This window comes from Nomascus leucogenys, chromosome 9, assembly GCF_006542625.1.
Source record: "Nomascus leucogenys isolate Asia chromosome 9, Asia_NLE_v1, whole genome shotgun sequence".
NCBI classification, from domain to species: Eukaryota; Metazoa; Chordata; class Mammalia; order Primates; family Hylobatidae; genus Nomascus; species Nomascus leucogenys.
Genome location: NC_044389.1, coordinates 51,096,598 through 51,109,213, shown reverse-complemented (window position 1 = coordinate 51,109,213; position 12,616 = coordinate 51,096,598).

The following is a 12,616-nucleotide window of genomic DNA, read 5'->3' as shown; positions in this document are numbered from 1 at the left end:
TGAAATACGTGGGAATCCGCTTGCTGGCATTTATTTGCTGTTTTGTGATTCTAGCAGCTATTCCTGGTTACTCTTGGTTACTCCCTTGATTTTTTCCCCTTGCTGTGCATGGTCGCCAAAAAGAACTGGACAAAGACTTCCCAGGAAGAAAGAGAGAATCTCAGGCCTCACACCCTGGACCACTGTAGAGGGATAGGGAAAATTTTTGTCCATCTGATCCCAAAATGACTTTATGGAACCGGAAGGGTTTTTAGGGAGAAACACTGAAAAGAAAATTCATGCATGGCATTTGCTGTTCTTCAAGGAGAATAAGGTTTTAATGTTTCATATTTTGGGTTTGTGCCCAAAGGACAAAGACTTACATAATGGTTTTAGGAACATGTAAAGGTAAATTATACCAGAGATTTTCAAAAGGTATTTCTTGGACTAAAATATGTTGATGTGGAACTTTTAGGCTCATAAACACGTGTTTGAGTTACTCTGATAAAGAAATGCAAGGGGGGAATATGTTTTAGTGAAAAAATTAAAAAATGGAATATGTTTTAAAAGTCATTTGTGTATGTCCAACAACGATAGACTGGATTAAGAAAATGTGGCACATATACACCATGGAATACTATGCAGCCATAAAAAATGATGAGTTTGTGTCCTTTGTAGGGACATGGATGAAACTGGAAAACATCCTCAGTAAACTATCGCAAAGACAAAAAACCAAACACCGCATGTTCTCTCTCATAGGTGGGAATTGAACAATGAGAACACATGGACACAGGAAGGGGAACATCACACTCCGGGGACTGTTGTGGGGTGGGGGGAGGGGGGAGGGACAGCATTAGGAGATACACCTAATGCTAAATGACAAGTTAATGGGTGCAGGAAATCAACATGGCACATGGATACATATGTAACAAACCTGCACATTGTGCACATGTACCCTAAAACCCTAAAGTATAATAAAAAAAAATAAATAAAAAAAAAAGTCATTTGTGTAATAACTAGAGACATAATCAAAACAAGTAAAACTAAAACAGAGGGAAGAACTGGGGTAAAGGGACTCTATAGAACTTAGATAGTTTAAATTTTGAGGCAACTTGAGAGCAGAGTCCAAGGGTGAGATATTTTAAAAATCTGAAAGTGGAAGGCTTCAAATATCACTCACATCAAGCAATTTTAGCCAAGCTTATGGCAGGCATATTGACAAAGATTTTTAAAATTTGTTTTTGCAAGAAACAAGAGGCTTACTGAGAAATTTGCAACACCTACAATATAAACTGTGACATTTATGCCACACTACCAGAAGCTTCTTTTGGAAGTCTAAACAAAACAAACAAAAATAGTCAATGCTGTATATTCCTTTTTTCTCTGTGTTGATGGAATAGGAAGTAATTTTTCACTTTATGAAATACTTACCAGCTCTGAGATGACTTTATGGACTCCACATTGGGAGTGAACTCTTGACAAAACTGAATTTCACCTGAGTTGGAAGTTGGCCAATAGAAGAGCCTCTAGCGGATCTCAGTAAAGTCATGTGAAGACCTGTTTCTTCTATAGTACACAAAACGGTACAGTGGAGACCCCAGGGAAGAAGGAAGTGATAGATTCTACTTGGGTGGAATAAGGTGAGAAAAGCTCACAGAGGAAATAATCCATAAACAGCTTATTCAAAGAAGAGTAGATGCTTGCCAGGCAGATGAGATGAGACTTGGTGGGGAGGCCAGAGGTACCACCCAGAAAGCAGGCAGCAATACAGGCCAAGACGTGGTGGAATGATATAGTCTGGTGAGTTTGTAACTGCAAGCAGTTACACTTGGTGCACTGGCATGAACTTTGGATGTTAGGAATGGGGCAAAGCACCATGAAATACAAGCTGGGTGGTAAGCAGGGACAGATGCTAGATGTCCTTGTACACTGTACTAAAGTTTGCTCTTTCATTTATTTAATGAATGCATGTATTAAGAACCTAATCAGTGCCAAGTCTTCGGGAGACAGACATAATTTTTTTGTTTGTGTGGCACTTACAGTATTAAAGGGGCAGACAGACGTTAAACCTAATGATATGACTAATTATTTAATTTTACTTGTGATAAGCTCTCCTATAGGGAGGCCAATGCTGTGTAATGACAGAAATTGTAATAGGGAAATCTAACTTAGTGTGGCATCTGAGACGTCTTCCCTGAGGAGGTGACAACACAGTGGAGACCTAAGTGGGAGCGTGTCCGCTAAAGGAGGAGTTGTTTGTGAAAAAGCGCTTTGGGCAGGAGCAACATGGGCAAGGGTGGGGAGAGGGACAGGCATGTGTATAACCAAGTATCCCCTCTTTTCTAAGAGAAAAAGAATGGGTTATGTTTTATTTTTTTCCTTCTTTTCTCTTTCCCCCTTTTCCCTTGTTCCTCGCTTCTTAGCTCTTTAGAAATGAAATTACAACCTTTACCTTCCCTTCACCAGACACTTCCTACAGAGCAAGCTTATCTATTAGGTTGGTGCCAAAGTAATTTGGCAAAAGTAATGGCAAAAACCACAATTACTTTTGCACCAACCTAATAACTATGTGCCAGAGAGGGAATTTTCCCACCAGGAGATGGCCTCAAGAGACAACAGTCAGTTTACAACCTGAAGCGCCCCGCAACAGAGCTCTCTCTCACCTGGAGTGGATCTCAAGACAGTGGCCACCTTACAACCTAGCTCTGCCCACGATGGTGCCAGCTCAGTAGATACGGCACCAAAGCGAGTCATGCAGACCCTACATCTGCTTGCTCCCTCTCCTGCATGCCACTCATGCCAATTCCCTGCTTAAAAGCCTCTGCTTTCTGCCCCAAAAGTAAAGTGATATCCTTAAAGGCAGGAGCCTGTACTTCTTCCCCTAAGCTATGCTGTGGAATAATGTCACTTTCTTTATACCAGACTCAATCTTGTTAATTGGATGCTGCAGGTGGTGAGTGACTGACCCTGTGTTTCAGTTACATGTAGAGCTTTAGGGAAACAGAAAAACCTATAGCCAATGGATGGACTCTACTCAGGGAAGCCACATAATCATATTTGCATTTTAGAAACCACCCCCTGGCTGCAGTGTGGGGAATAGTAAAGGGATGTAGGGCAGGAGGTGTGATGGTCAATTTTAGGTGCCTACTTGATGGGTGAGGGATGACCAGATGGCTGGTAAAACATGGTTTCTGAGTGTGTCTGTGAAGGTGTTTCTGGAAGAGATTAGCATTTGAGTCAGCAGCCAAATAAAGATTGCTCTCACCTATGTGGGTGGGCAGCACGCAATCCATTGAGGGCCTGAATAGAACAAAAAGGTGGAGAAAAGAGGGCTTCGCTCTGTCTTCTTGAGCTGAGACATTATCTCCTCCTGCTCTTAGACATCAGCACTCCTGGTTCTCACACATTTGGTTTATTTTTTGTTGTTGTTTGTTTGTTTGTTTGTTTTGTATATAGGTACCCAGTGTGGTACACAGATTTTTATTTTTTATTTTTTTATTTTATATATATATATATATATAAAAAACTATAAGTGCTAGGGTACATGTGCACAACATGCAGGTTTGTTACATATGTATACATGTGCCATGTTGGTGTGCTGCACCCATTAACTCGTTATTTACATTAGGTATGTCTCCTAATGCTATCCCTCCCCGCTCCCCCCACCCCACAACAGGCCCCGGGGTGTGATGTTCCCCTTCCTGTGTCCAAGTGTTCTCTTTGTTCAATTCCCACCTATGAATGAGAACATTCGGTGTTTGGTTTTTTGTCCTTGCGATAGTTTGCTTAGAATGATGGTTTCCAGCTTCATTCGTGTCCATACAAAGGACATGAACTCATCATTTTTTATGGCTGCATAGTATTCCATGGTGTATATGTGCCACATTTTCTTAATCCAGTCTACTATTGTTGGATATTTGGGATGGTTCCAAGTCTTTGCTATTGTGAGTAGTGCCGCAATAAACATACCTGTGCATGTGTCTTTATAGCAGCATGATTTATAGTCCTTTGGGTATATACCCAGTAATGGGATGGCTGGGTCAAATGGTATTTCTAGTTCTAGAACCCTGAGGAATCACCACACTGTCTTCCACAATGGTTGAACTAGTTTACAGTCCCACCAACAGTGTAAAAGTGTTCCTATTTCTCCACATCCTCTCTAGCACCTGTTGTTTCCTGACTTTTTAATGATCACCATTCTAACTGGTGTAAGATGGTATCTCATTGCGGTTTTGATTTGCATTTCTCTGATGGCCAGCGATGATGAGCATTTATTCATGTGTCTGTGGCTGCATAAATGTCTTCTTTTGAGAAGTGTCTGTTCATATCCTTCGCCCACTTGTTGATGGGTTTGTTTGTTTTTTTCTTGTAAATTTGTTTGAGTTCTTTGTAGATTCTGGATATTAGCCCTTTGTCAGATGAGTAGGTTGCAAAAATTTTCTCCCATTCTGTAGGTTGCCTGTTCACTCTGATGGTAGTTTCTTTTGCTGTGCAGAAGCTCTTTAGTTTAATTAGATCCCATTTGTCAATTTTGCCTTTTGTTGCCATTGCTTTTGGTGTTTTGGACATGAAGTCCTTGCCCATGCCTATGTCCTGAATGGTATTGCCTAGGTTTTCTTCTAGGGTTTTTATGGTTTTAGGTCTAACATTTAAGTCTTTAATCCATCTTGAGTTAATTTTTGTATAAGGTGTAAGGAAGGGATCCAGTTTCAGCTTTCTACATATGGCTAGCCAGTTTTCCCAGCATTTGTTAAATAGGGAATCCTTTCCCCATTTCTTGTTTTTGTCAGGTTTGTCAAAGATCAGATAGTTGTAGATGTGTGGCATTATTTCTGAGGGCTCTGTTCTGTTCCATTGGTCTATATCTCTGTTTTGGTACCAGTACCATGCTGTTTTGATTACTGTAGCCTTGTGATATAGTTTGAAGTCAGGTAGTGTTATGCCTCCAATTTTGTTCTTTTGGCTTACAATTGACTTGGCAATGTGGGCTCTTTTTTGCTTCCATATGAACTTTAAAGTAGTGTTTTCCAAATCTGTGAAGAAAGTCATTGGTATCTTGATGGGGATGGCATGGAATCTATAAGTTACCTTGGGCAGTATGGCCATTTTCATGGTATTGATTCTTCCTATCCATGAGCATGGAATGTTCTTCCATTTGTTTGTGTCCTCTTTTACTTCATTGAGCAGTGGTTTGTAGTTCCCCTTGAAGAGGTCCTTCACATCCCTTGTAAGTTGGATTCCTAGGTATTTTATTCTCTTTGAAGCAATTGTGAATGGGAGTTCACTCATGATTTGGCCCTCTGTTTGTCTGTTATTGGTGTATAAGAATGCTTGTGATTTTTGCACATTGATTTCGTATCCTGAGACTTTGCTGAAGTTGCTTATCAGCTTAAGGAGATTTTGGGCTGAGACAATGGGGTTTTCTAGATATACAATCATGTCATCTGCAAACAGGGACAATTTGACTTCCTCTTTTCCTAATTGAATACCATTTATTTCTTTCTCCTGCCTGATTGCCCTGGCCAGAACTTCCAACACTATGTTGAATAAGAGTGGTGAGAGAGGGCATCCTTGTCTTGTGCCAGTTTTCAAAGGGAATGCTTCCATTTTTTGCCCATTCAGTATGATATTGGCTGTGGGTTTGTCATAAATAGTTCCTATTATTTTGAGATACATCCCATCAATGCCTAATTTATTCAGAGGTTTTAGCATGAAAGGCTGTTGAATTTTGTCAAAGGACTTTTCTGCATCTATTAGGATAATTATGTGGTTTTTGTCTTTGGTTCTGTTTATATGCTGGATTACGTTTATTGATTTGCATATGTTGAACCAGCCTTGCATCCCAGGGATGAAGCCCACTTGATCATGGTGGATAAGCTTTTTGATACGCTGCTGGATTCAGTTTGCCAGTATTTTATTGAGGATTTTTGCATCGATATTCATCAGGGATATTGGTCTAAAATTCTCTTTTATGTTGTGCCTCTGCCAGGCTTTGGTATCAGGATGATGCTGGCCTCATAAAATGAGTTATGGAGGATTCCCTCTATTTCTATTGATTGGAATAGTTTCAGAAGGAATAGTACCAGCTCCTCCTTGTACCTCTGGTAGAATTTGGCTGTGAATCTATCTGGTCCTGGACTTTTTTTTGGTTGGTAGGCTATTAATTATTGCCTCAATTTCAGAGCCTGTTATTGGTCTATTAAGAGATTCAACTTCTTTCTAGTTGAGTGTTGGGAGTGTGTATATGTCAAGGAATTTATCCATTTCTTCTAGATTTTCTAGTTTATTTGCCTAGAGGTGTTTATAGCATTCTCTGATGGTAGTTTGTATTTTTGTGGGATTGGTGTTGATATCTCCTTTATCATTTTTTATTGCGTCTATTTGGTTCTTCTCTCTTTTCTTCTTTATTAGTCTTGCTAGTGGTCTATCAATTTTGTTGATCTTTTCAAAAAACCAGCTCCTGGATTCATTAATTTTTTGAAGGTTTTTTTGTGTCTCTATCTCCTTCAGTTCTGTTCTGATCTTAGTTATTTCTTGCCTTCTGCTAGCTTTTGGGTGTGTTTGCTCTTGCTTTTCTAGTTCTTTTAATTGTGATGTCAGGTTGTCAATTTTAGATCTTTCCTGCTTTCTCTTGTGGGCATTTAGTGCTATAAATTTCCCTCTACACACTGCTTTGAATATGTCCCAGAGATTCTGGTATGTTGTGTCTTTGTTCTCATTGGTTTCAAAGAACATCTTTATTTCTGCCTTCATTTCGTTATGTACCCAGTAGTCATTCAGGAGCAGGTTGTTCAGTTTCCATGTAGTTGAGCTGTTTTGAGTGAGTTTCTTAATCCTGAGTTCTAGTTTGATTGCACTGTGGTCTGAGAGACAGTTTGTTGTAATTTCTGTTCTTTTAAATTTGCTGAGGAGTGCTTCCAACTATGTGGTCAGTTTTGGAATAGGTGTGGTGTGGTGCTGAGAAGAATGCATATTCTGTCGGTTTGGGGTGGAGAGTTCTGTAGATGTCTATTAGTACGGCTTGGTGCAGAGCTGAATACAATTCCTGTGTTTCCTTGTTAACTTTCTGTCTCGTTGATCTGTCTAATGTTGACAGTGGGGTGTTAAAGTCTCCCATTATTATTGTGTGGGCATCTAAGTCTCTTTGTAGGTTCCTAAGGACTTGCTTTATGAATCTGGGTGCTCCTGTATTGGGTGTATATATATTTAGGATAGTTAGCTCTTCTTGTTGAATTGATCCCTTTACCATTATGTAATGGCCTTCTTTGTCTCTTTTGATCTTTGTTGGTTTAAAGTCTGTTTTGCCAAAGACTAGGATTGTAACCCCTGCCTTTTTTTGTTTTCGATTTGCTTGGTAGATCTTCCTCCATTCCTTTATTTTCAACCTATGTGTGTCTCTACACATGAGATGGTTTGCTGAATACGGCACACTGATGGGTCTTGACTCTTTCTCCAATTTGCCAGTCTGTGTCTTTTAATTGGAGCATTTAGCTCATTTACATTAAGGTTAATATTGTTGTATGTGATTTTGATCCTGTCATTATGATGTTAGCTGGTTATTTTGCTCATTTGTTGTTACCGTTTCTTCCTAGCATCGATGGGCTTTACAATTTGTCATGTTTTTGCAGTGGCTGGTACCAGTTGTTCCTTTCCATGTTTAGTGCTTCCTTCAGGAGCTCTTGTAGGGCAGGCCTGGTGGTGACAAAATCTCTCAGACTTAAAGCTTGTCTTTAAAGGATTTTATTTGTCCTTCACTTACAAAGCTTAGTTTCACTGGATATGAAATTCTGGCTTGAAAATTCTTTTCTTTAAGAATGTTGAATATTGGCCTCCACTCTTTTCGGGCTGGTAGAGTTTCTGCCGAGAGATCAGCTGTTAGTCTGATGCCCTTCCCTTTGTGGGTAACCCAACCTTTCTCTCTTGCTGCCCTTAACATTTTTTCCTTCATTTCAACTTTAGTGAATCTGACAATTATGTGTCTTGGAGTTGCTCTTCTCGAGGAGTATCTTTGTGGCGTTCTCTGTATTTCCTGAATTTGAATGTTAGCCTGCCTAGGTTGGGGAAGTTCTCCTGGATAATATTCTGCAGAGTGTTTTCCAGCTTGGTTCCATTCTCCCTGTCACTTTCAGGGACACCAGTCAGACATAGATTTGGTCTTTTCTCATAGTTCTATATTTCTTGGAGGCTTTGTTCATTTCTTTTTATTCTTTTCTATCTAAACTTCTCTTCTTGCTTCATTTCATTCATTTGATCTTCAATCCCTGATACCTTTTCTTCCAGTTGATCGAATCAGCTACTGAAGCTTCTGCATTCATCACATAGTTCTCATGCCATGGTTTTCAGCTCCATCAGGTCATATAAGTACTTCTCTGCATTGGTTATTCTAGTTAGCCATTCGCCTAATATTTTTTCAAGGTTTTTAACTTCTTTTTGATGGGTTCGAACTTCCTCCTTTAGTTCAGAGAAGTTTGATCGTCTGAAGCCTTCTTCTCTCAACTTGTCAAAGTCGTTCTCTTTCCAGCTTTGTTCCGTTGCTGGTGAGGAGCTGCATTCCTTTGGAGGAGGAGAGGCACTCTGATTTTTAGAATTTTCAGTTTTCCTGTTCTGTTTTCTTCCCATCTTTGTGGTTTCATCTACCTTTGGTCTTTGATGATGGTGATGTACAGATGGGGTTTTGGTGTGGATGTCCTTTCTGTTTGTTAGTTTTCCTTTTAACAGTCAGGACCCTCAGCTGCAGGTCTGTTGGAGTTTGTCGGAGGTCCACTCCAGACCCTGTTTGCCTGGGTATCAGCAGCGGAGGCTGCAGAACAATGACTATTGCTGAACAGCAAATGTTGCTGTCTGATCATTCCTCTGGAGCTTTCATCTCAGAGGGGTACCCGGCCGCGTGAGATGTCAGTCTGCCCCTACTGGTGGGTGCCCCCCAGATAGGCTAATCGGGGGTCAGCAACCCACTTGAGGAGGCATTCTGTCCGTACTCAGATCTCAAACTCCATGCTGGGAGAACCACTACTCTCTTCTAAGCTGTCAGACAGGGACATTTAAGTCTGCAGAGGTTTCTGCTGCCTTTTGTTTGGCTATGCCCTGCCCCAGAGGTGGAGTCTACAGATGCAGGCAGGCCTCCTTGAGCTGAGGTGGGCTCCACTGAGTTCGAGCTTCCTGGCTGCTTTGTTTTCCTACTCAAGCCTCAGCAATGGTGGGCTCCCCTTCCCCAGCCTCTGAGAAACATGCATATTTACGAGGTGAGTATAGGATGAGGGATTGGAAAAGGAGCCTGAGAAAGAATCACAACTGCCGCCTTGCAGTTCAACCTCAGACTGCTGTGCTAGCAATGAGCGAGGCTCCATGGGCATGGGCCCTCTGAGCCAGGCATGGGATATAATCTCCTGGTGTGGTGTTTCCTAAGACCGTTGGAAAAGCACAGTATTAGGGTGGGCGTGATCCAATTTTCCAGGTGCTGTCTGTCACAGCTTTGGTTGGCTATGAAAGGGAATTCCCTGACCTCTTGCACTTCCCCCATGAGGTGATGCCTCTCCCTGCTTCGGCTCATGCTTGGTGCACTGCACCCACTGTCCTGCACCCACTGTCTGACAAGTCCCAGTGAGATGAACCTGGTACCTCAGTTGGAAATGCAGAAATCACCCGTCTTTTGAGTCACTCACGCTGGGAGCTGTAGACTGGAGCTCTTCCTATTCGGCCATTTTGGAATCGCCAGTTCTCAGACATTTGGACTCAGACTGCAACTCACAACACTGGCTCTCCTGGTTCTCAAGTCTTTGGGTGTAACTGGAACTCTACCACTGGCTTTCCTGGGCCTTCATCTTATAGACAACAGATTGTGGAACCTCTCAGCCTCCATAATTACATGAGCCAATTCTTCATAATAAGTTTTTTTCTATCTGTATGTATCCTGTTGATTCTGTTTCTCTGGAGAATGATGACTAATACAGAAAATACAGAAAGCACTGTTAAGACAGATCTCAGAGTGTCAAGGTAAAAGCTTTTCAAGGCAAAAGCTGTGGCAATGTGGACAGAGAGGATGGGATATGTTTGGAAGGTACCTAGGAGCTAGAATTGGCTGTAGTTCGTGACTAATGAGTTAGATAAGGGAAAGGAGGAGAGTGACATCAAAAGAATGATTCTTAAATTTCTGGATGGAGCAGCCAGGTAGCTAGTGAGATGAGAACACAGAGGATCAGATTCTGTGAGTGGGTAGGGTTAGGGAGAGCTGATGGGTTTCATTTTGTATACACTTAGCTTGAGGTGCCCATGGAGATAGCTAATAGGCAACTGGATGTGATTGTAAAGCTCCAAAAAGATTTCAAAGCTAAGAGTTATAGAAAGGGGAAATATCGGCACTTAGCTAGTGGTTGAAGCCATGATGATTGATAGCTTACATGGAGAAAGTGAACTGAGTGAAAAGACCAGAGGGCCAAAGACCAAGCCCTGAGAAACACACATATTTACGAGGTGAGTATAGGAAGAGGGATCGGAAAAGGAGGCTGAGAAAGAATCACAGAAAGCCAGAAAAATTAGGAGGAAGTGTGCACTGGATATTCTGTTTGCCCCTCCAAATCCACTATCCTTCTCCATCCTGCTCTGTGGCCTGGAAGGCTGATTGCTGTGGACCACATCAACTGCCTCTCTTGTCCTCTGGCTTCAAGAGTTCAGCCACTTGGGGGCACTGCCAGGAGATTGGACAGTGAGAAGAGAAGGGCTGGGGTGATCACCTTCTGTCTTCTTTCTGCTGTAAATGGATTATTAGTGGCCATAGTCTGCCAAAGACCAGGGATCCTTCTGGGCAACCTCACAATTGCAACTTGCCTTATCTCTACAGGCCTAAGGGTGTCAAGGCTGTCCCCTGTTGCTAGCCTATAGGTCCGTCACCTTCCCTTACTACTTTCCCTTAATCCTAGATCTTTGCGAATGATTACTTCATTAAACTCTCTTCAGTCATCCCTATTTCTTGCCATCTGTGTACTCCTGAGACCTCATCTTTACAGAGATTTACCACAAAAGCCACTGAAAATGAGTTTCAAGGTGGGAGTGGTCAACAGTGGTCAAGTGTGTACTTTTTCCTTAAGCTAAGCTTTGGGTAATGCTGTAGAGGTTTTCCTTGGTGAAGACTGAAGGGTCCATTGTACGTGGCAATTGGAGGTTGTTGGTGACCTTTACTGGCACAGGTTAAAAGAAAGGTGAGCTGAAGTCAGGCTGCAGTGTGCTGAAGAGGCCATGGCAAGTTGTTGACCATCACTTTGAGGCACCTAGCTATGAGAGAAGAAGGTGGCATTTTGAGGGAGCTGCAGGGTGGCATTTTCTTTTAGGGACTTGAGCAGACTTATCCTGTGGGAAGAATCCATTAGATAGGGGGAGGTTGGAAGAGCATGCAAGAGAAACATGAATGGACCAATGACCTTGGGTCATGAGAGAACAGGAATGAGGGTAGGTGTGCACATAAGAATGTTTACAGCTATGGAGTAGGTGAGTGAGGAGCTTCTTCCTAAATATTCTCAGTGAAAATTCAAGGACAGTGAAAGTTCAAAATAGCAATTGGGGAGAAATTGATAAGGGGCCCAGAAAAAGCCTAAAGGGCTTGCTGAAATAAATAAATGATTGATGTTACATGACATAAACCAGAATGTAGAATGTGCAGTTGAGTGACAATGTGATGAGATGAAATTGGAAAGGTAGGGTGTGTCTAGATTATGGCATTTGGTTTTTATACAGGCAGTGGGAGTCATCAAAAGTTTTTGAGCAGGAGCATGATGAGTTGGGTATAAGATGATCTGGGGGTGAATGAGGGTCAAGGAGAAGTGCTAAAGGTCACAATAATCTAGGCAATAGACAAGGGATGTGCTTTATTTGGGGATTCAGAGCAGATGTAACAAAGTTAAGAGTTATTGAGGAGTTAGATCCGGTTGGACTAGTGATGATACCAACAGGTGGACTAGGGGGCTCTTAAGGCCCTTCCACAGAACCCCAAAACATTCAACCTTAGTCCACCCTAAATAAATATATACTGTAAATAAAAACAGTGTGCTTTCTATGCAAACAATGGTTTAACACAAATTGGCTAGCCATATTGCCAGGCCTAAACGTCCACCTGTACAGACATTCAGGAACTTCCACTGCACAGAGCTTAGAGGCTGCTCAGATATAGAAAATGAAAAGGAGACAGATAAGTCAGAAATTTTAACTGGGTTTACTGGGTGGATGTTATGATACTGCTGACCAAGAAAGGGAATATGAGAGATTATATTTGTGAAAGAAAATGATGAATTTGGACAGGCACAGTGGTTCATGCCTGTAATCCCTGCACTTTGACAGGCTGTAGCAGGAGGACTGCTTGAGCCCCAGAGTTCAAGACTAGTCTGGGCAATATAGGGAAACTTTGAGTCTATTATTATTTTGTAAAAAAACAACAATGAATTTTAGGTGCTCAGATGACCTATATGAATTTGGGCAACTAGGGTTGAGAATGCGAGTCTGGAGCTTGGGAGGGAGGTAGGGCTTGCCATGCAGATCTGGCGTATCTGTGTAGAGCCAGTTGCTGAGGCAGTGGGGTTCAAGGAGAAAGGACTCATAAAGAAAGACTAGGAACAAACCAAAACCCTTGAGGAGTGCTGTCTTTAAGAGG